Consider the following 24,973-nt stretch of genomic DNA (forward strand, 5'->3'; position numbering starts at 1 on the left):
GATGGGTATAGAGGTTGCTATAGAGGTGATGGAGTTGAAGGTCGTGGGTGCATATGTGTTGGGTGTTGAGATGGAGCCACCTACTGGTGTGGGCTGGGTTTTGGCGCTGTGTTTGGGAGCTTGGTGGTTCTCCTTATTGGAAGCAAAAAAGAAAAAAAATGGTGATTTGGGTGAGGTGGTGAGGTTGCCGGTGGATGGAGTTGTGGTTGCCCCGGTCTTCTTGGGTTTCCTTGGTGAGAAAAAAATAAAAATAAATGGTGCTCCCCCCTTAAAGCCCAGAACCAAATCCAATTTCAAAAGCAATAATATAATAGCAAAACCAAAAAAACTATTCTCCAAAAAAACAGGGGTCTACAATAATAATATTGTTTATTCATACTAATTAATCTTAGAAATGATGAAAAATATCCTCCAAAGAATTAAAAAAATGATACACTAAAAAATTGGAGAAGGCATGAATTACAATTAAAATTAATTGAAATCACACAATTTCTTTTTCGACTTCAATTAACCGTTGTATTGTTTTTCCTAATTTCAAAATTTCATCCAATCTTTAAAACAAAAAAAAAAAAAAAATCAAATTTAGAATAAAAAATTAATAACACAATTTTCAATTACTAATTAACAATAGATACTTATTTTTAAATTTATTTTAAAAAAATTTCCACTTCAAATAATTATGATATCCTTTAAAAAGAATAATTACACTCACACTTTTTTCACCCTCTAATTTTTCTAATTTTTTAATTTAATATTTTTTTACCACTTCTAATAGCATTAATATTACTTAGGCATACTAATCATCCTTAGAAATAATGGAAGTTAGCCACACAAAAAAAAAATAAAAACACAAATAAATTTCCTTATATATATATTTTTTTTAAATTCCACTTCCAAAAAATGCTTTTAATATTTAATCCAATCTTCTAAAAAAATAAAAAATAAATGAATAAATTAAAATTAATAAAAAAAATTATAATACCATTTTTAATTAATAATTGATTGATCATAATTCTAATTTTTAATAATAAATACTAATTTTAATTTAATTATAAATTATTTTTTTTACAAGGTCTTAGTGTTTAAACCTCATATCATAAAATGAGATCACTTCCTTTTCAAAGATATGGTCACCGATGGGTTACTTGTAGTATTGGTTATTTTGAATTTTTTATTCATCTAGTGGTTTATTCTTGTCGGTTAAAAAATGGAGGTATGTAACGAAAAGCACTGTTCGGTTTTAAGTCATTGGATGCCTAAGATTACATCTTCACCATCCATTTAAAATTCAAAAAGAAAAATCAACTCGACCGGTTAAGGGAAAAACCATTTCAATCTCTTCCCTTCTCACTTTTTCTTCGTCCATTTTCCACAATTTTGAAAACTTACACGTGGCTTATTCTTATCGGTTAAAAAATGAAGGTGTGGTACCAAAAAGCACTGTTCGGTACCATAGAATGATCCTCATGGAAAGTCATGATTCCACGTTGAAAGACAAGCCCAAGTGTGTTCCTACTTACCCTCAAAGAATATGACTTTTTGTTCCATGATGAAAAATATGTGCCAACTGCCCTTCCTACCGACCCCTCAAAGAATATGACTTTCTGTTCCATGATGAAAAATATTAAAGGGGACCAGGAAAAAGACAAGACATTTATGTTTATTTTTGATGCTTGTACCAAAATTTTAAATGAGTTATTTTTCTGATGATTCTGAAATGAGGTGATTGAAGACGGAACATTACATGTCATCTATTGACGAAGGGCCTTAATTTGCATTGGATTTAGCATCAATGAGATCATGAATGGATGGCAATGATGATTTCTTTATGGGCAGATGTATAAATTAAGGCTAAGTTGGAAGTTTGGCATAGGGGTTCCTCTCTGCAGGCGCTATTTTCAAGTCCAACCTTAAATGTGGTCAGGTGGTAAGTTGTCTGGTTCAAATCTACCAACATTTGCATTTTTTTAACCACCACAAGAAGGAACTAAGTTGAGATGGTGGAAATAATACTATCTTGACACCATGGAAGTCAACTCAAGCCTCAATCGTCAAGCTTTTCTGGATGGTGTGCAGTGGGCAGTCCATGGAGATCTAAACAGCAAGATCGATAGTGGGATCTGATGCGTTTTCCAAGCCTCTTTCCCTGAATTTGGATCCTCATCAGCATCTCTCTCTCTCCGTTTCTTCAATCAGGTTCATTTTTTTTCCTTCAATGTGATTTTCCCCTCTCTACGAGTTGTTTGCTTGTTTGATTTCATAACATTAAGTGACTGCACCTTAAATACATGATCTATTTCTAACCGAAAGGTTTGAGGGTGAGTTTGTGATATCCCATGCAGATCTCTTTTATATTAAGAAGATAAAGCTAGATAACATGTTGGAAAGTTTTATAATTATGTAGAGTTATGCTACAGTCGCTATTGCTCCTATAGAGAATTGAAGGGGGAAAACTCTACTTGTATTTTTGTGGTTGATAGTCCTTCATCCAGTCCTGAAGTACAACGACTTCAATTTTGTAGTAACCTTATAACCATTGGGTGTCAAACCTAAGAGAGAATTGAAGAGGCTCTAATTAAGGTTGGTTAAGATGTATGTGATAGAGTGAAAATGGCGTTAGAGGTTTAGAAAATGGATTGAGGTGGAATGGATGAGTGTTTATGAGGAGGAAGGTGTGAAGAATCGCCAAAAACAGGAGAGAAAGATGATTGAAAACTTTGATTAAAATAATGTGAAATATGTTAGGAAGTGAGCATGTTTTTAAACTTCCTCCTCATGGTCTTTTTGCACAAAACAATTTACACAATCTAAGTCGTATAGTGAAAGAGCTTAGCTTTAAAACTAATGTAATATTTTTAAAAACATGATATTTACACAATGGTTTTGCTTTTCACATTAAATGGATGTTTAAACTATAAAATACAATGTTTTAAAAACTAGACCGGACTGATCGATCCAACCGTCGGCCGGTCATCGTTTTGGTCCGGTTAATTGGACCGGATTGGGATTGAACCTGGGTTGGACTTCTTGAACTGGTGGTCCAGCCGGTGAACCGGACGAACCAGCCGGTTCCCTGCGAATCGGTGGTTCAATTGATTTTAATTTTTTTTTTTTAAAAAAACAGCATCTAAACAACGTCGTTTTGGAGTCCTAAGCCTGCAACCTCCAAAGTCCAAACCCTCCCTCCTCCCCCCACAGCAGCTGCCAGCTTGCCGCTCCGCCTGTCGCCGATGCGTCGCGGCCTGCGACACCCAGTCAACTCCCGCCGGCAGTCGTTAGAAGCTGGCAACCCTCCCTATTGCTGCCTCTTCCAGTCTTCCCAGTTCCCTGCCGTGGCATTGGAAACCCCTCCTTGCCACTGGAAGCTTGGAAACCACCTTGACTGCCTAGTAACCCCCCACCTCTCCCGGCTGTAAACATCCCCCACCTTCGGTGTTTCAGAGAAAAGAGAGGGAAAGGGAAAGAAACGGAAAAAGAAAAAAAAATTGCCATTATTCATGCAATCAGTTTGGTAGTTTCTTTTTCAAATAAAAAATTTTGCCTCTCTAGTTTGATATTTTTCTTTTTGGGGGTTCAATTAGTTTGGTAGGTTGACTAGTTACTTTACTAATTTAGATAGAATTTATTAATTTTTTAATTTTAAATAATATATAAAATAAAAAAATATATATTTATGACGTCACAGGTTCGACCGCCGGTCTGACCAATAAATCGTAAACTGGTAACTTTTCCGGTTCAATGGCCGATCTGATTCTGAAAACATTGATAAAATATTAACTCCAACCCTAATCTTATGAAATTGATTAATGACAAATATAGGTCAAGGGTTAAAACCCAAGCATATTTCATAATCTAAAGATAAGTTATAATGAAGGAGAAATACAACACATTAAATCCTCGAATTAAAAATCAGGTAGAGACAAATCAAAAACATATAAAATACAAGAACAAAAAATGTGTGTGTGTATATAAAGCCACAAACTTGACATTCCGTTTTAAGAGGGAGATTCAGAATCTAGAATGCTCGGTTAATGTAAGATACTTGGAAAATGAGAGGGGATAGGAGTTGGTTTATAGTGGAGTTTAAATCCTTTGAAATCTTAATTGATGAGACTAGAGGGAAGCGAAGAGGAAAAATCTTGTTGAGAAACAAATGTTTTTTTTTGTGGTTTAGGTTTAGGGAGCTAAGTTTATCTCGTTAATTAGAAGGTATGTAAGCTTGTTATAGGGATGAAGATGGTAAGTAATGCAACAAAGTCCAGGTTGAATATGGTAGAGAGTTTAGGTTGGAGCACTGATCAAATAGGACAAGGAGGTACATTCTCTGCTTGGTTAGTTCTATGGAGGTTAAGAAATTTTCTCTATTTTTTCCTAAAGGAAGGGATCTACCTAGGGGGTGGTCTATTGTGGGTGAGAAGCTTCATCATCTTGGTGTGGTTTTTTCTTCAGAGGCAAGGTGCATGTAGTCTCCTCAAGGAAGGTTGAGAAGCTCATGGTATGGTGGATGAAGTTGTTTGGATTCAGGTCGCGATTGAGGAGGTTCATAGGAGAAAGAAATAATTGAGGCAGGGGCGGACCCACCATGGGCTCGGGGCATGTTCTTTTGTTGATTTAGGAATTTTAGAAAGTTAAAAAAAAATAAAAATGCAAATTTGTCCCCTCTAAAAAACTAATTTTGTGTGTGAAAAAATAGATAGGATAAAAAATTAGATAAGCACGAATATTGAATAAATTGAATAAAATATTTGTTTGTATTTCTAATTTTATTTAATGTTTCTAACACAATGAATTTTTTATATTTTTGTATTTGATATTTTATTAATTTCTTTTTTTGTTCTGAGCCATGTTCTGATTAATTTTGAGATTTTTAAAATGTTTAAACTTTTAGGCTTAATCAAGTAGTTGTTAATTCATGAATATCTACATAATTATTCAAATATATGTTATTTAATTGTTGATAAAAATTTAATTTTGTTTAAATATTTGATATTTTATCAAATATCATTTTTATTGATAAGTTATTTTTAGTTTAATTTAATGATTTTTATAAATGTTCAGATTTTTAGGTTTAATAAAATATTTATTAATTTAGAGTTGACTATCTAAGTTTTAATAATGATATTATACTTACATCATAGACAACTTTTAAATAAAAAATTATCACTATATAGTGATTTATGTTTAATTATTTAAAAACACCCAAAAAATTATTAGTGAAATTATTAATTTTTTTCTAAAAGTTCTATGGAAAAATATTTCTAAAAAATGTTAAAAATGTTTTGGTGAAAAATTTCTTACTATCTTTAAATTTTTTTTCACAAATATTATTTGACTTTTTTTGTTTTATGAACTTTTGGTAGACTCTTGTCAATTTTTTAGTATTTTTATTATTTAATTTATAATATTATAAATTCTTCTTTTCTTTTGTAATTATCATTATTGAATGACATCGATGCTACCATTTCTAAAATATAAAAATTAATCTATATTTATTATAATTCACAAATTTTTATTTTGTCTCTCACCAAAATTTCTGGTGCCACTGAGTTGAGACATTCTGATTGGGAGATGGGGTGACTATTTAGATCCAAGTCATGTTTGGGTGGCCCTTTACCGCCTTTGAGAAGGGGGAGTGAAGATTTCCTTATTAAGGGGGGCCCTTATTTTATTTGACTTTAGGAATGCTCTGATGTTGAAGTAGATGTTGAAACTACTCCTCTTTGTCACTTGTAGTGGGCTAGAGCATTGGTGAGATCAAATGGAAGCATAATGCCTAGGTCGTTGCAAGTGAGGGTCTTTATGTCAATGTTATTAAGTTATGGTGGGAAGTGCCACCATGGCTCTCTCAAGTGGTGTTGAAAGGTGCGACCAGTAGCCTGAAGGTTAGGAGTGAAGGAGAGGGTTAGGCATGCACTGGAGAGAGCATGAGGAGGCAGGCATTGTTTGCGGAAAAGGAAGTAGAGGGCGTGTGGTCTTTTTGATTGTTGGAGTAGGACGATAGGAGGGGGCCGGGGCAGCTGATGGTTCTGAAAGGGTGCATGCAGAGGGGCTAGGGGGTGATTATGATAGTGGGAGAACAATGACAATGGAGGCTGTTTAGACTTGGTGTGTTTTAAGGAAGTTGAAGGTGAGGTTGTAAACTTGTAATTGGAAATGAGGGTTGGGCCTTGAAGATTTGAAAGGAGCCCACCTTCTTAATGATAGCTTTAGTGAAGAGGCAAGGTGTTGTAGAGGTCCATTAGAGAAAAAAGAAGTTTTTTGTGGCTTGGTCGGGTCTGTTTGGGCGGAGGGGCCTTGTACAATGAGAGATCCTTAGGATTTTTAAAGGGAGAATTATGTTTTGGGGGTAGATGAGCCTCCAAATTAACAAAAGGTTCATGTAACTCTTCAAATTGAGCTCAAGACCCAATGAAAGTATGAAAATTGAGTTGAAGGATATCATCATTCAGTATTTCCAAAAATGCCCTTTGTTGATTTTGAGAAAAAAAATTAATATTTTTGAAAAATACTTTTATTTAATTTAATATTTTTTAAAAATACTTTTATGTAATTTAATATTTTTTAAAATACTTTTATTTAATTTAATATTTTTTAAAAATAAATTTATTTAATTTAATATTTTTTTAAAAATATTTAATTTAATATTTTTTTTAAATACTTTAATTTAATTTAATATTTTTGAAAAAAAAATTAATTTAATATTTTTGAAAAAAAATTATTTAATTTAATATTTTTGAAAACTACTTTTATTTAATTTAGTATTTTTGAAAAAAAATTATTGAAAAAAAATTATTTAACTTAATTTTATAAAATATTTTATATGTGTTCTAAAAGGGTATATTTGTCTGTTACTATTTCATATCCTTCAACTCAATTTGAAGAGTTATATGGACATTTTATTAATTTGGAGGTCCATCTACCCCCAAAAGATAATTCTCCCATTTTTAAAAGGAAGAATTACTGTATAGGATGGACCGAGTGTGATTATGACTAAGAAGAGTCATCTACTTTGATAATTCCTAAAGAGGACAGTATAAGAGAGAAAATTCTCTCCAAGTCCACATTTCGTACTATAATGTGCTAAAATACCATAAATGTCATTCAACTAAAAGCTTTTGGAACTCAAAGCATTTTAAACAATTTACTTTTGTTTTAAGGTGTGTGGGTCCCATGTTAGTTGTAATCAATGACACCAAATTTTTAAATCAAAATTTTGGGTTTTAACTATTACAATTATTATATACAATGATAGTATAATTTGTTATTTAAATTTGTTATTTAGAACCAAAATACTTCTAAGAAATATTTTCAAAATAACATCTAATGTGTTTTCTTTTTACATATTTCTATTTTTATTTCTAATTTTTAATTTTATTAAAAACAAAACAAGTTTTACAATTATGTAATAAGAATGATGAACTTTTCATGTACATATTTTTAATTTTAAATTGATAAATCATGTTTTTGTATTTAGTTCGAGCAAGATAGAATGTTTAATTTTTTATTTGGATTGTCTAAAAAGAATAAGAAAATGATGGAGAATGTTTAACCGTTTTTTATTTTAATAATAAAATAATTTTAAAAAATTATATGATTTTTCTACATTTTTTTTTCCTTTGCATAGTGTTTTTTCTTAATTTTTGTATATAATTTTTTTTCAATGTATCGAGTGGACGATGTTAATACATTGAATATCAATGAGGTATAAAAAAAGATCTTTAAGACTATAACTTTTATTATAAAATACAGTTATGATAAAAATATATTATAGTTACAGTATAAATATACCTATATTACAATAAAACCTAATTGGGAATTTCAACCTTTTTTATTTTTTATAAAAGTAATAGTTTTGTATAATCATAGTATACTCCATAATATACTTATATTAGGAATCATTTTTGAAACCAAATAAAATACTAATTTGAATTTGTATGAGACTTGTAGGTTTTTATTTTTATTATATATATATATATATATATATATATATAAATTATTAAACAATTTTAATACATTGAGTGAATGATATTAATATGCTAATATGATGTGTTAATACCAATGCCAATGAGGTTTAAATAGTTATTTCTATAATTATTATACTTATCACAAAATATAGGTACTACATAAATGCATAATATTTACAATACTAATATATTAACGTTACAATACATTACAATATAATTTAACTTATTCTTTTTTGAATTTTTTTCATGTGCTATATTACTAAATGAATAGTTGTGTGTTATTCAATTCATAAGTGCCTGTGAAAAATTATTTATCAAAAAAAAAATAATAATAAAATTGATGAGTGCTTGTGAAAAATAATTGCTCATTCTATTAGGGTAACAAAGTTTTTAATTGTATGTGACATATATAAAACGACAAAATAACCTATAGTGTGGTTTTTATTTAAGAGATATTAAAAATTAATTTTTTTTACCAGTTCTTTAAAAAATCTTAATTTTTTTTTGGAAAATAAGAACTTGAAAAAAAAAGCATATTTAAAAAAAACATTAATTTTTTATAAGAAAATAAGAAAAAATTATATAGTTTTTTATTTTAATCTTTTATTATCTTTGACACACATATATATATATATATATCCTATTTTCCTTTTTTTTTTTCCTTCACTTTTTCAACTTTGCCAATTTTTTTCGTAACAAAAGAGTAACAATGATATGAAAAATTTATTAAATATACTATATTGATGTCATAATACAATATAATTTATGATGTTAATACAAAATAATATATTGGATTAATAATACATGATTTATTATATTATTTTTATGGAAATTCTAACATTCAAGTAAATAATAAAATTATCTTTATCTTTGATTTTTCTAAGTAAAATTTTGTTAGATAGTAGGTTCATTGTTCAAAAGTGAAAAACAATTTTTTGGGATACAAGATATACATTATTGATTGTACTTATCATCATGACAAATTTATTTATGAATAATATAAAAAACCACATTCAAAGGGTAAAATTGTCCGATGATAAATTTTGTCCTTTATAAGAATTCTTAAGATAAGTACCCTTACTGGTTATTATCATCTCCAACCCACCCTTTTTAATGACTTTCCCTTTTTAAAAAATGAGAGGGCTTCATTGGTGTTTGGTGCTATGGTTGGGTCCTTTGATGCTAGCGGAAGTTTTATCTCTTTCTCAATGCCAACTCTTTCATCATTGATCAATCATTCCTTGTTCAATGATGAAGCTAAAGGAAATTACTAGATTTCAAGGTTTTTTTTTTTTTTTTTCGGTATTCTCCTTGGGGATGAGGCTTCTTGTCCTTTTGGTGTGATTTGAGGTTCAGTGAGGATGATTTGTCAATCCTAGTTAGAAGGAGGGGATGATTGGAAACGCTCCTCGGTTTATTGATTCAAGCTCGTTGAGGATGATTTTGGCTGATGAGAGTTCGATGGTGTTTTTAACTTTATGGGGAAGGAGATTACAAATAGGGAGGTTGGGCAAGATAGAATGAAGGGGAAGGTCGATGGTTATGCTATAGGGGATGAGGTTTAATTGGAGAATTAATCTTTTAGTAGGTTGGTTACTTTCGCTAATTTCTTAGGCATGCAATAAAGGGTTTTTGAGGAAGAGATTTAGATACTCCTTAATAGAATTAGGGTAAGAAAGAGATAAGAGGCTAGGTGCATGGTAGAAGAAAATGTAAATCTGTATCTTCACATTTTGAAGGAGAGCTCAAGAAGCTCAAGTGGTTAGTAAACTGTAATAGAGCAGGATTAGAGGGTGGAAGGGGCAGAGAAGGTAAGATTATTTCATCATGTGAGAGATAAAGTTAAGACTTTTATCTTGGAACATGAGAGAAGCTAATGACAATCATGAAAGGACGATTATAAAGTCTTTGATTACATGGCAGAAAGTAGACTTGGTCTGTATACAAGAAACTAAAAGCTAAGATCTATTGACTAGTCTTATGCGTAGTTTAGCAGCTGGTAGTTTCTTAAAGTGGGGTGCAGTGGATTCAAGGGCTACTTCAGGTAGGGTCTTGGTTTTTTTTGGGACGATAGGGTGTTGTATTTGGTAGGCATGGAAGTAGGTGACTACTAGATTTCATGCCTTTTTAAGAATTATGATGAAGGGTTTGTTTGGATATTCATGAGGGTGTATGGTCCCTCCCTTGGGAAAGACAATAAGGGCTTATGGGTAGAGTTGGGGGCCATTAGAGGGTTGTGGAATAACCCATGGTGCATTGAAGGTGATTTTAATATTATCAAATCTCTAGGGGAGCATAGTAGAGTCAATATCTATCTACTACCATGAGAGGTTTTTCACAAATCATTGAGGACTTTTAGTTAAGAGATCTTTTTTGATTGGCAAAGGGGAGGGGGGGAGGTGGTTTGAATAATTAGTCCTCATCGAGATTAAACAATTTTCCGGTATTAGGGAGTTAGGAAGGCCACTTTAGCTGTATAGTGCAATGTATCTAACCTAGACTTGTGTCAGATCATTCACTAATTTTGTTGGACTTGGAGGGGGGGGGGGGGGGGGGGGGGTGTTGAAGAGAGGCTCTACTTCTTTTAGATTCGAAAATATTTGCCTTAAGAAGAAGGATTTAAAGATATTCTTAAAAGACCGTGGATGGGGTTCGGTTTTAAGGGTTCTTATAGCTGCATGACTATTAAAATTTAAAGGGGAAGGGGGTTTGAAGAGAGGCTCTACTTCTTTTAGATTTGAAAATATCTACCTTAAGAAGAAGGATTTAAAGATATTCTTAAAAGACCGTGGATGGGGTTCGATTTTAAGGGTTCTTATAGCTTGATGACTATTAAAATTTAAAGTTTTGAAGATCAAATCTATTAACTTACAAAGAATAGTACATAAATTTACTTAAATGTTATCTTCTCTTAAGGGACTTATTCTAGCCAACACTTGCACATCAATGCAATACTCTCTTGTACTCCTTAATGGATCACCCTAATTTCATGTTAAGGCTTAGTGAAGCAAAGCACCAATCCTTGCTTTTCTACATACCTTAAAGGGCTTTAAAGAAACTTCTTAAAAGATTTCTAAGAATTTGGATCCTAAAGCAAAATAATGGAAGATAGTTTTTTTCTTCAAGGGTTTTTTTTCCCGAGTTTTCTTTTTTTCTAATGTGTGTGTGTGTGTGTGTATAGATAGATAATTTTTAGAAAAATAAAATAAAATTGGTTAGGCACTTGTATGCCCAAGGACATTTGAGCATCCTAAGTTGGATGCTCAAATATTCTCCCTGGGTTTCCATTTTTTCATGCTCAAAGCTAACTTAATCACTCCCATTTTCTTTCAAGGATTTATTGTGCATCCTTTTAGCCTTTACTTGACTAAAACTCAACTCTAGTTTTCCTTTATTTTTACCCATATCGAATAACTTGCATTACATGAGCCTTAGAATGTAGTTTTCAACTATTTCTCAAGGTAAATAAGTTCCAATGGAATTAGGCAATCTTGACTTAATGCATTTTTGGAGCAAATTACCAATGTAACAATTACATTAACTCACCTCTTTTGTCTTTTATTAGGCATTAATCAAGAGTGAACCTCACATTATAATGGTTTTACAAATCTAATTAATGCTTACCAAGTTAGCTTTCGAGTCCTAAACATAAAACATGTGAATAAGAATGGGTAACTATAGGCTTTAATAGTCCCTTGCCTTCCATGATCTTTAATGGTATTCCAATATGGAAAAGTTACATTTCCCTTTCTAATGCTTCAAAGGCAATAAGCTAAGACCTTATTCTAGTCAAGTGCTTAGATACTCACTATCCAAGTACCATGTATAAGACTCTTTAGCTCAATGGATCATATACACAACTAGAGACTTGAGACTATCCTTTTTAACCTAACCCTTTTCATCTTAGACTTGGACATCTTTTCAACATGATGAATTTAGGTCTTAGACTGATTTTGTACTATATTTTAGCTTGAAATTAACATTTCTATTTAACACTCTATTTTTCAATTTATGTGACACTCTCATAAGTTGATTCAACTTAGATGGTAAGTTATTAAACATTCATTTGTAGCATCTATTAACATTGAATTATAGTCTTCCATAGTGGTGGTATTTAGTGCTTGATATTGAGTGAGATCCTTTTAGAGACACAATCCGCTTGGTCTTTACCAAGGTAGTCCTTACTCCACTTAGAATTGTAACCTCATCAACATATTATAGGTTTATTTTCATAACTACAAGACTTCCCTCAATTCAATAATGATCAAGAATTTTAGAACTAGGGTGTAATAACTTTTCTTAGAACTCAGTTCTTCATGGGTCGCTATTACATTATGTAAGTTCTTTAAACATGTAGCATCCTTTATTTCAAGAAAAGTCAATTTGGTCATGCATTATCTGTTCATTTTTTACTTCATTCAATTCATCCAACAAACTTTTATGTGAGGCTTCCCAACTAACTTTTTCAATCTTCATTTTGAGAAATTCATCATACCATTTTATAGAATGAATTAAACGATAATTGTGAAAATTTGGGAACATTATTGATTAATTTACCAACGTACAAGGGAAAATATATAGGCTAAAAACAGTGAACTAAATCCCTGCAACATTGGGATATTGTTTGACGAGAAATGGAATAATTTGTATAATGGGATTTGTATATTCAATTGCTCTATTAAAATGGTTACAAATGAGCTCAATATATATAGCCCATATATGATCTAAATTTGTCTAGAAATGTCTAAGGAAAGTTGACCCTGTAGAGTAGAGGGATTGTAGTAATCTGATCCCTTCGCTTATGCCTGTAATGTAGGGATTATACAACTCATGTTCACACTCCCCCTCAAGTTGGTGCATAGATGTTGCTGATGCCCAACTTGTCAAGTGAGTTGTGAAAGACCTTACTACACACCGCCTTAGTGAGGATGTCTACTAGTTGGTCTTGTGATTTGAAAAATGGGAATCGAATTATCTTAGCTTCTAAGTTCTGCTTGATAAAATGTTGGTTTACTTCCACATGCTTAGTTCGATCATGTTGGACTGGGTTATGGGCAATATCAATGGTTGCCTTGTTATCACAAAGCAAGTTCATCTCGCAACTGGGATGAAAGCCAATTTCTGTCAACAATCTTCTTAGCCAGAGTAACTCACACAACCCCTTAGCCATTCCTCGAAACTCCGCCTCTGCACTAGATAGTGCTACGACCTTCTGTTTTTTACTTCTCCATGTTACTAGGTTTCCTCCAACAAATCCGAAGTAGCCTGATGTGGATTTCTTATCAGAGATATTTTTTGCCCAATCAACGTCAGTATACCTCATAATTTTTAGGTGCCCATTCTTTGAGAACATAATTCCCTTTCTTGGGGTTCCCTTAAGATATCTCAAAATTTGAGTCACTGCATTCATATGGTCTTCACTAGGGCAATGCATGAATTGACTCACTACATTGACCACATAGGCAATATTAGGCCGGGTATATGAAATATACATTAGTTTTCCAACCAATCTCTGATATCTACCTTTATCAGTGGGGATCTGGTCAGGGTATTCTCCAAGCCTGTGATTTTGTTGTATTGGAACATCTACTAGTTTACAGTCTAGCAATCCAACTTTTGATAATAGATCGAGGGTATACTTTCGTTGGGAAAGAAATATGCCTTGTTTAGATTGAACCACCTCAATTCCTAGAAAATATTTCAACCCACCTAAACTCTTCATTTCAAACTCTACTGCCAACTATTTTTGAAGTTTCGTAACTTGGTATCATTTCCTGTGATGATCATATCATCTACATACACTATTAGTGTTGTTAACGCTTTAGAAATGGAGTGTGATTAGAATTGCTATGTTAAAACCCATACTTTCTCATTGCTAGGCTAATGAGTCCAAACCAAGCTCGTGGAGATTGTTTCAAGCTGAATAGGGTGTGTTGCAGTTTACACACCGTCTTGCTAGACATTTCAATGTACTCAAGGGGTATCCATATAAATTTCCTCCTCGAGGTCACCATGGAGGAATGCATTCTTTACATCAAATTGGAGTAGCGACCAATCAAGGTTCGTTGCAAGGGATAAAAGGACTCTTACAGTGTTCAACTTGGCTACAGGCGAGAAGGTCTCCATATAGTCAACTCCATAAGTCTACATATATCCTTTCGCTACAAGTCTCGCTTTGTAGCGCTCAATCAACCCATTTGCCTTGTATTTGATGGAGAATACTCATTTGCACCCCACTGTCTTGTGGCCTTTTGGTTAAGGGATAAGAATCCATGTCTTGTTTTTCAACAATGCTTCCATTTATTCCTTCATTGCTTGGACCCACTTAGGGTCCTATAGAGCCTCCTCTAAGCTTGTAGGAATGTGATGCATTGATAATTCATTATAAAAGCTCTTTAAGGGTTTTAAGAGCTTCTCTATTGAGACGTAATTGGGAATCGGGTACTTCGATTTGTGTGTCTCAGTATCCGGAGTGTAGCATTCTGGTGGTTTGCCACGATTATGCCTAGGAGGTAATTGATAACCATTGTTAGTTAAATATTTTGTGACAAGAGGAAAACTTACCTCAAGAATCTCTTCAGGAATATTCTCAGAAGTTGGGTCATGAGGTACTGTAGAGTGAGGGGGTGTCTTAGCGATTGGAGTTAGTGTCTCAGTAGTTGGCGTTGGTGGGTCTGTAGTCTATTCCATACCTATGGTAGTTGGTGGCTCTGTAGTTAGTGGGATGTCCTTGAACCAATTCAACTATTCATCGTGTGTCTTCCCCTGAAGAGAAGAATTGGATGGATGATAGAACATCTTGGACTCGAGGAAGGTGACATCCATAGTAACATAGAGCCACCTGTTTGTTGGATCATAGCACCAGTAACCTTTCTAATTGGTGGCATAGCCTAGAACGAGACAATGACGAGCATAAGGGTTGAGTTTGGTGCGTTGGTTGAGGTGAAGATGAACGTAGACAATGCATCCAAAGGTTCGGGGAGGAAGTGTCGTAGCCGGAAGTATTGATATGCTTGCGGTTAAGTCCTGTAGAGGTGTTTTGAAACCCAGAATCCGGGATGGCATTCGATTCATGAGATGCACAACAGTTGTAACCGCATTAGGCCAGTGAGAACTAGGTATATGTGTACCTAATAGGAGGGCACGTGTGGTCTCGAGAATATGGTTATTCTTACGTTCTACTACACTATTTTGCTTTGGAGTATGAGGACACGAGGTCTGATGTATCAACCCATGCTGGTGGAAGTACTCTTGGAATTGTCGATTCATGTATTCATTGCCATTATCAAAGCGAAGGACTCCGAGTTTGGTAGAAAATTGGGTTTGAATCATTATGTGAAATGAGCAAAAGGCAGTAAAAACCTCATCTTTGTTTTTCAATAGGCAGAGTTGTGTCATTCAAGTGCAATCATCACAAAAAAAAAATCAGCGATAACTCGATAGAGTAGATTTTGAGAATAGTCCCCACACATTAGAATGAATTAAGCTAAAAGGAACATCTCTCTTATTCTTATGTAAAGGATAAATTGCCCGGTGACTTTTTGCCAAAATACATGTTTCACATTGAAAATTTGAGATAGAGAATTTAGAAAGCAAACTAGGTAGTAAATGCTTCAAATATCCAAATGATGGATAGCCGAGTCGTCGATGCCAAAGCCAAATCTGTTCTATTCTGGAATCACCCAACCGTCCCACATGATGTGGTTGTCCTATTGAAGTCGTCTATATTGTAGAGCCCCCCCTTCTTAGTACCATGCCCAATAATTTTTTTCGTGAGAATATCCTGGATAAGGCAAAAATCAGGGTACATCAGTGCTGTAAAATTTAAGTCCTTAGTAACTTGATTGATAGAAAACAATTTATGAGATAGGGATGACACAAATAATGTATTGGAGAGTGATAACATCACAGTTCCAACCCCTTGTACCAATGAAATACTGCCATTAACATTCGCAATGCTAGTTCGCTTAGGAGCGGTATGCTGACAAAAGTCCTGTGCATCAAATGTCATATGATCCGTGGCTCCGGAATCCAAGATCCACAAGTTGCACTCACTCCTAGTAGATCCATGAGATGCTATACTTGGTGTGTTGCCGATAGAATCAGTAGGAATTAGAGACAGTTTGGGTTCTACTGCTGCTATTGTCGTTTTACCAATACCGGGCTTAATCATTTACATGATTTCAGATGTTTTGTTTATTATCTTTGAACTCATGAATCACCTTTGTGGGTCAAGTTATATCATGCAACCGGGTTTCTCTTCTTTACTGTGTCTTTTGGCTCAGTGAAGGGACTGTTGATTTGTTGGATGAAGAGGGGTTGATGTTAAAACTACCAAATTAGTAGCAAAGAGAAGTAGTAATGGGGAAAAGAGGAGAGAGTTGTTGGTTTGCAGTGGAATCCAAGTCTTTTTGAAATTTCTGTGGATGTGTTTGGGAATAAACTAAAGGGGATCATTGTGGAAAGAAGCAGAGGATTCACTTCGTGGATAAGGTTTGGAAGTTCCAGCTTGTGTTGGCTATCGGAGGGAGTGGAGGCTAACTGTAGGGGGGAGTTTGGGCAGAGATTCGTCAAAAGTTGGGAGGATGGAGGTAGGAGGTTCAAACAAGAATGTCGAGCAAATGAGGCTGGCGGATTTTTATTGTGTTTAGTGGTAGACTTGGATGCCAAGAGACATTGTTTAGTGTTCCCAGAAGGAAAAGCTTTCTTGGAAGGTTGGGCTTTGATGGCTAAAAAACTTCGCTCACTTGGAATATCGACATGTGATGAGCCTAGGGAAGTTTTTGAATCTTCTAAGACTGAGAGTAGAGATGGGGATTCGAAGGAGAAGAAAGAAAAATCCTACGTTGATGCGGTGAATACAAGAGGAGTTTCAAGAGTGAGAAGGCTAGGGGAAGCAGCATGGCTACAACTTGGAGAAGAAGACGTGTCAAGAGGAAGGGAGCTGCTGGACCGATGCCTTGTTGGGAGACGGGGAGAAACTTTGGTTTCAATTCCACACCTGTGTGATCTGGAAAGCTGGGGAAAAAGTCACTGGAAACTCAAAGGAGGAGTAAAGTTCGTGAGAATGGGGGGCCCTTTTATTTTGATTGCGTTTGAGAATAAAACATAGGCAGACAAAGTGTTATTGAGAGGTTTCCAATGTTTTAAGGATTTGGTTCTGCATTTGGAAAGGTGGGACCCAAAAGTGGGTTGTTCTCAAAGTTGTGAACATCTTAAGGAAGTTTGGGTGAGAGTGATGGGATTACCATTGCATCTTTGGAGCCGGGAAGTTTTTAAGAAGATTGGAGACTGTTGTGGGGGCTTTGTTGCAGTGGATGAAAGCACTGTTGCTTTAAAGGAGCTCCAATGGGCCATATTACTAGTGAAGTCGGAGGGGACAGAATGGCCAAGTTCCCTGCAAGTGGTAATCGACACTACTTGTTTTGCTTTTCAACTGTGGTGGGAGGTGCTGCCAAGGGTGTCCGAAGTGCTTCCGGTGATAAAAAATGGGTCGGGGAAGGAGCAAGAGGCTAGGGAATAAGAAGGGGGGACTTCACGCCGGCAGCATGGTGAAGCAGATGCAGCCAAACGGACAACCTACAAAGGTGGTTGTGCTATCTGAAGATGGTGAAAATCTCTGTAGGACAGACATGGAGGCTCCTCTTTCTGACTTGATGTCGACAAGAGGGGCAGAGGTAGACAAAACCAAAAGATGGCAGCAGTCTGTTTGGGGGATTAATTAAAAAATTGGGCCTGCAGCTAAAGCTAAGGGAATGTTGGGTTGGGATGTGGAGCTGGCAGTGGAGAGGAGGCCCATTGTGGAGGGCTTGATTGGAAGCAAAGAAGTTTGTGGGCCATCACTCTTAAGCCCAATATCTTTCAGGCTGGAGACAAATCTCCAGAGGAGGCCCATTGAGGAGGGCCATTTAGGTTCCATGGAGGACAGTGGGCTGTCCCAATTAGGCGCATTACCAAACACGCACTTAAAGAGCTGCGTGGAAGTGGGCACTCTGGAATCTCATAAAGGCCCAATTGTGGGACGATCCACTGTCAAAGACTCTTTTGAGGCTGAGGCTTGTGGAGGTTTCCGAGAGGAGATCTGTGGGTGTCTAGATGGGGCTGATTTTGGACTCCAGCAGGTGCCATCTCCTCCGACGCCAAAGACTAAAATGCTCTAAGTTTAAATGAAGATACGTCTTCTTTCTAGGAATGTTAAAGGGGCTAATAATTGTGATAAGAGGAAGGTGATCAAAGCCTTGATTAAGAAGAATAGGGTGGACCTAGTTTGCTTGCAGGAAACAAAAATCCAAGAGATGTCAAGGGGCCTTATTCAGAGCTTAGGAGTGGAAAGGTTTTTAGATTGGGGAACTGTGGATTCAAGGGACTCAACGAGTGGTATAGTGGTGTTCTAGGATAATAGGGTGCTGGATTTGATAGAGTTAGAAAAGGGAGAACATTCAATTTCCTGCAATTTTAAAAACTGTGAGGATGGCTTTATGTGGACTTTTACAAGGGTTTATGGTTCGACCATGAGGAGATACAGGGAATGTTTGTGGAATGAGTTGGGGGCCATCTACGGTCTTTGGAATGGGTCGTGGTGTGTTGTTTGTTATTTTAATGCCATCTTAAGCCCTGAAGAGCGCAGTAGAAGAGGGAGCTTGAATTCAGACATGAAAAGATTCTCAGATGTAATAGAAGATTTAAAGCTAAAGGATTTGCCCTTCAGATTTTGGTCAATGAGTCTTTCACAAGGATAGATCGATTTTTGGTCAATGAGGAGTGGGATTACCGTTTTAGTGGTTCAAGGCAATGTGTCCTCCCGAGACCAGTGTCTGACCACTTCCCAATTATGTTAAAAGGAGGGGGGCTGAGAAGGGGACCATCTCCCTTCAGATTTGAGAATATGTGGCTCAAAGTGGAGGGGTTTAAGGAGCTGTTGAAGGCTTGGTGGGAGAGGGACAGTTATAATGGTTCTGCAAGCTTTATTCTGGCCGAAAAACTAAAGGTTGTAAAGTCTAAACTGAAGGAGTGGAAAAGAGATGTCTTTGGAAGGGTGGAATATAGGAAGAATTCAGCTTTGGATCAGCTGCAGTTTTGGGATGCAAAGGAGAAGACTAACAGAGTGTCCTTGGAAGAGATGAATGCTAGAAGAGAAGTGAAGGAAGAATACAAAAAATGGGTTTTATTAGAAGAGATGACTTAGAGACAAAAATCTAGGGAAGTGTGGCTGAAAGAGGGTGACAGAAATATTAGATTTTTCCACATGATGGAAAACGCTCATAAAAGAAGAAACAATGTGGACCAAATTAGGATTAATGATGTTTGGCATTCGGAGGAGAATGGGATTAGCGAAGAAATAGTGAATGCCTTTAGATCTTTGCTGTCCAATCCCGGGGACTGGCGCCCTTCTTTATCCTGGCTACAGTGCGAAACGTTGCAAAATTTGGATGTTAATGCTTTGGAGGCACAGTTCACGGAGGAGGAGGTGCATGACGCATTGCTGGGTTGTAGTGGGGATAAAGCCCCGGGGCCTGATGGCTTCACAATGGCTTTTTGGCGGTTTGCTTGGGACTTTGTGAAGGAGGATGTGATGAGTTTCTTCAAGGAGTTCCATGATCATAACAAATTTGTTAAAAGCCTAAACGCAACTTTTCTGGTTTTAATCCCAAAAAAAGTGGGGGTTGAAGATTTGAGGGATTTTAGGCCCATAAGCTTAGTAGGAAGCCTGTACAAGTGATTGGCTAAGGTTTTAGCCAATAGACTTAAAAAGGTGGTTGGAAAGGTGGTTTCTAAGGCTCAAGGGGCCTTTGTGGAGGGTAGACAAATTCTAGATGCAGTGCTAATAGCTAATGAAGCCATTGACTCGATTATGAAGAATAATGAGAATGGTTTTATGTGCAAACTTGACATAGAGAAGGCATATGACAATGTGGATTGGTCTTTCCTTCTCACAGTTATGCAGAAAATGGGCTTTGGGGAGAAATGGATAGGGTAGATTAAGTGGTGCATATCCACTGCAAGTTTTTCTGTGTTGATTAATGGAACGTCTAAGGGTTTCTTCCAAAGCTCAAGAGGATTGAGGCAAGGTGACTCTCTATCGCCTTATCTTTTTGTGATAGCCATGGAGGTTTTTAGCTCATTTCTTAAAAGGGTTGTGGATGGAGGTTTTATGTCGAGTTGTAAAGTGAAGGGTAGGAATGGAGAAGGGGTTCGGATTTTCCACTTGTTGTTTGCTGATGACACCTTGGTGTTTTGCCAAGCTTCTCAAGACCAACTGACTTACCTAAGCTAGTTGTTTATGTGGTTTGAGGCCGTATCAGGATTGAGAATTAACTTGGAGAAAAGTGAACTCATTCCAGTAGGGAGGGTAGAGAATATTAATGATGTTGCCTTGAACTTTGGTTGTAGAGTGGGTAGTCTCCCATCCACTTATCTAGGCCTCCCCTTGGGTGCTCCGTTTAAGACAGTATCAGTGTGGGATGGAGTGGAAGAGCGGTTCCGTAAAAGATTGGCCAGGTGGAAGAGACAATACTTATCAAAGGGGGGGAGAGCAACTCTAATTCGAAGCACTTTGTCGAATCTCCCTATTTACTTTATGTCCTTGCTGAAGTTACCAAGTTCAGTTAGACGAAGATTAGAGCAAATCCAAAGGGACTTCCTTTGGGGTGTTGGCAACTTGGAGCGAAAACCACACTTAGTAAGATGGAAGGTGGTGTGCTTAAGTAAAAAGAAAGGGGGATTGGGGGTTAAATGTCTTTCCATTCTCAATAAGGCTCTCCTTTCCAAATGAAATTGGCGATTCGCAAATAAGAGAGATGCTTTGTGGAATCAAGTGATTAGAAGAAAGTATGGGGAAGATAGATTTGGTGAGCGCTCGAATCTCTTTTAGAGTTGGCAATGGGAGGAGGGTGAGCTTTTGGAGGGATAGATGGTGTGGGGACCCCCCTGCGTGAGTCTTTTCCTTCCCTCTTTGCCTTGTCTGCTGAAAAGGAAACTTGGGTGGCGGATGTTTGGGATCCCTTGGCCGAGGGGGGTTGGAGCCCCTGTTTTTCAAGAGTTCTAAATGATTGGGAGGTGGAGGAGGCAGAAAGATTTTTGGAGCATCTTCACGGGAAGAGAGTGCTTGGAGATGTAGAGGATATGGTGGTTTGGACCAAAACAAAGAGCAGAAAATTTTCGGCAAAGTCTCTCTACCTTGCTCTAGAAGCGGACTGCCCTGTTTTGTTTCCTTCTAGTTGTATTTGGAATGGGTGGGTACAACCCAAAATCAGTTTCTTTGCGTGGGAGGCAGCATGGGGTAAAACCTTAACCCTAGACCTTGTTCAGAAAAGAGGATGGTCCTTGGCAAATAGATGCTTTATGTGTCTTGAGAATGAGGAGACCATGGATCTTTTGCTTCTTCACTGTTCAAAAACAAAGGCCTTATGGGAGTTACTCTTTACCTTGGTTGGGGCGTCTTGGGTGTTGCCCTCCTCAGTTAGAGAGACTTTTCTTAGTTGGCATGGTTCATTTGTGGGCAAAAAACGTAAGAAGGTGTGGAGAGCTACTCCTCTTCATATATTTTGGACGGTGTGGAAGACTAGAAATAGATTGGCATTTAAGGATGACTAGTTGTCAATCCAAAGATTGAAATATTCCTTTCTTTTCTCTCATTGGTCTGAGGCTAAATTGTTTATAGTTGAACGCCCTATAGCTATAGTTAATTTTATTGATTGGTTGGGATCCTCTTAAGGTTGTTTTTGGGCTAGGTGACTTTTTGGGCCTCTTTCTTTTTCTTTAGCCTTTTTGGTGGTGGGTGTTTAGGTTTGTATAACTTGCATAGTTTTGTATTCCTTGAGTTGCTTTTTTGGCGTCTCTTTTTAATGAATTATCTTTACCTATCAAAAAAAAAAAATTATGTTTCTTTTTATCTTGGAGCTTGTGCCATCAGTCTGGGTATCCATGGAGCTTAAAGCAAGAGTTTTGTGTGTGTTTGGAATTTCTACAATGGGAGCACGTTAAGCCTTCTATCCATTGCTTTGAATTTGGGCTAGTGGGATTAGATTTATTGAGTATTAGAACTTCTTCTTTTCCAGATGGGTTGGGGCCCGTTTTCAGCCCCTTGGAAGTCACCCCAGCTCCCATCCTTTCATCGAAACCATTCTCCATCACTGTCTGTCTCACCATTTCCCGTCAGATGGATGCGTAAGCTTGCTTAATTGTCAGAAATGGTTGCATCTATAACACAGTGCTCCTGCCTTGGTCAAGTCGATCATCAAGGCCGTGAGAAACACATAGACCCTCTCCTCCTAGAGAATTGTGTTGTATCGTTGCACATCCTTAGGGCATTCCATGGGGTTTGGTCGTTGAAAATCTATTTTCCTCCACAAGCCTTGCAGCTCGTTATAAAATTTCTCCAAAGATCCACCATTTTGTTGTAGCCTACTCACCCGTTGTTGGAGCTCATACACTTGAGCAATGTCACTCTCGTCGAAGAAAAAGACAGTGATGGCGTCCCAAACTTCTTTCGCATTGGGATACCGGATGAACGTGCTAACAAGGGATGAATCCATGGTGTTGATGAGCTAGCCTTTGATGACGTTGTTTTTCGGTTCTCCATCGTCAGAATAATGGATTAGTTGGAGTAGGTTGGGATAAATCACCATTAATGTAACCTAATCTATCTCTCCTGGAGATAAACATCTCCACAACTTGGGACCATAGTGCATAATTCGATTCATTGAGTTTTATGCTGATCGGGGAAGTATCCATTGCTGCAGTTGGGGTTGGGGCCTTGTTCAGCACGTTGGCCATTTTCATGGTGAGTTATGCTAAAATAGAGGTTGTTGTTGGTGGAGACCCTCCTATCTGAGAGTCTGATTTAGGGATTTTTCTAGGTTGTTGTTAAGTTGTTAGTGTTGGGTAGAATCAAGGAGTTGATACCAAAGGGTAGAAACAGACCTGCTGTGATACCATGTTGACAAGAAATGGAATAATTCGTATAATGAGATCTGTATATTCAATTGCTCTATTAAAATGGTTACAAAGGAGATCATTATATATAGCCCATATATGATCTAAATTTGTCTAGAAATGTCTAAAGAAAGTTAACCCTGTAAAGTAGAGGGATTGTAGTAATCTGATCCATTCGCTTATGCTTGTAATGTAGGGATTATACAACTCATGTCGACATATTGATCCCTAGAAAAGATAGGAAACAATCCATATAAATCAGGGATAATAGAAAACAATCCTTATAAATAAGGGATAATAGAAAGCAATTCCTATAAATTAGGGATAAGGCTAACTAATTAAATCAAATATTTACAACTTTCCTAACTAATTAACAATTCCTATAAATTAGGGATAAAGCTAACTAATTTCAATCATCACAATTCCAGCCTGGCCTAGTCAACTTTGACACTCCTCCTCAAGATGGGGGGTGGATATCATCCATTCCCAACTTGCCAACGATGGTCTAAATGAATGAGCCGCTTAATCCTTTGGTTAGCACATTAGTAACTTTATTGCTAGTAGATACAAACAGCGTGCAGATTAGTCCACTATGTATCTTCTCTTTTATGAAATGTCTGTCAACTTCTATTTGTTTGGTTAGATCATGTTGCACAGCATTATGTGCAATGTTGATTGCTGACTTGTTATCACAATAAAGTTTTATAGGTCCTTCCCATACAATCTTTAGATCTTCTAAGATGATTTTTAGCCATAGAAGTTCACAAACTCCTAATGCCATTGCCCTAAATTTAACCTCTGCATTTGACCTTGAAACTACATTCTATTTTTTGCTTCTCCAAGTTACAAGGTTTCCACTAAAAAAAGTATAATGGCCTGATGTTGATCGTTTATAATCAATAGATCTTGCATAGTTTGCATCTATGTAGGCTTTTAAAGTTAATTTTTATCCTTTCTTGAATAATATTCCTTTTCCCAAAGTTCCCTTAAGCTACTGGAAAATCCGATGTGTTGCTCGAAGATGGACCTTCTTGGGATTATGCATAAACTGACTTACCACTTCTATTGTATATGCTATGTCCGATTTTGTATGTGAGAGATAAATCAATCTACCAACTAGTCTCTGATAGGACTCCTTATCTAACACTATGTCTTCAACAACTTCACAAAGTTTGTGATTTTGCTCAATAGGAGTTTTTATTGGTTTACACCCAAGTTTTCTTATCTCACTTTGCAAATCCAACACATGCTTTTGTTAAGATATAAAAATCTCATGCTGAGAGTGAGCAACTTCAATGCTTAGAAGGTATTTCAACCTGCCAAGTTCCTTTATTTTGAAATTCTTATACTAGACATTTTCTCAAAGCTTCTCTGCCTTCCAAGTCATATGTTACAAGTATATCATCTACATAAACCAACAAGGTAGTAACTCCCCTTGAAGTTGAATGTTTAACAAACAATGTGTGATCACCTTGACTTTGCTTTTATCCCATAGTTTTCATAACTTTGGAAAATCTACCAAACTAAGCTTTAGGGGATTGTTCCAAACCATAAAGTGCATTTTTCAATTTACTCATCTTGTTACTTTTTGACATAAAACTTGGAGGAAATTCCATGTAGATTTCTTCATCAAGATTGCCATGTAAGAAGGCATTCTTAACATCATATTGTTGCATACTCCACCCACGGTTGATAGCTAGAGACAACAAAATCCTCATAGCGTTCATCTTGACAACTAGTGCAAAGGTTTCAAAATAATCTATTCCATAGGTTTGAGTATACCCTTTAGCCACCAACCTAGCCTTAAACTGTTCAAGTGACCCATCTGCCTTATACTTCACAACAAAGACCCATCTACATCCCACTAGTTTTTTTTTTTCCTTAGGTAGCTTAACCAATTCCCATGTTTTAATTTTTTCAAGAGCCCCATCTCAACTCTCATGGTTTCTTTCCACTCTTTATCGTCCAATGCCTTAGAAACCGTTTTTGGGATGGTTATAGTGTTTAGATGAGAAAGAAAGCTGTTATGACTGTCAAATAACTTCTCATAAGAGACAAAGTGAGATAATGGGTAT

At 36.2% G+C, this 24,973-nt stretch overlaps 1 protein-coding gene across 2 annotated transcripts in view; it reads left to right on the top strand.

Moving 5' to 3' along the window:
* The first annotated feature begins 1,677 nt into the window (after positions 1-1,677).
* Positions 1,678-24,973, top strand: part of LOC104881064 (disease resistance protein At4g27190-like) — a 42,445-nt gene continuing 19,149 nt past the window's right edge. The window contains exons 1-2 of one of the 2 annotated variants that reach the window (XM_019223248.2): positions 1,678-1,927; positions 2,077-2,196. The gene's annotated coding sequence lies outside the window, so the exon portion shown is untranslated. The remainder of the gene's footprint in view (positions 1,928-2,076; positions 2,197-24,973) is intronic. The other variant, XM_019223249.2, reaches the window with a different exon arrangement.

The sequence above is a fragment of the Vitis vinifera genome, chromosome 12 (genome assembly GCF_030704535.1).
Source record: "Vitis vinifera cultivar Pinot Noir 40024 chromosome 12, ASM3070453v1".
Classification (NCBI taxonomy): Eukaryota; Viridiplantae; Streptophyta; class Magnoliopsida; order Vitales; family Vitaceae; genus Vitis; species Vitis vinifera.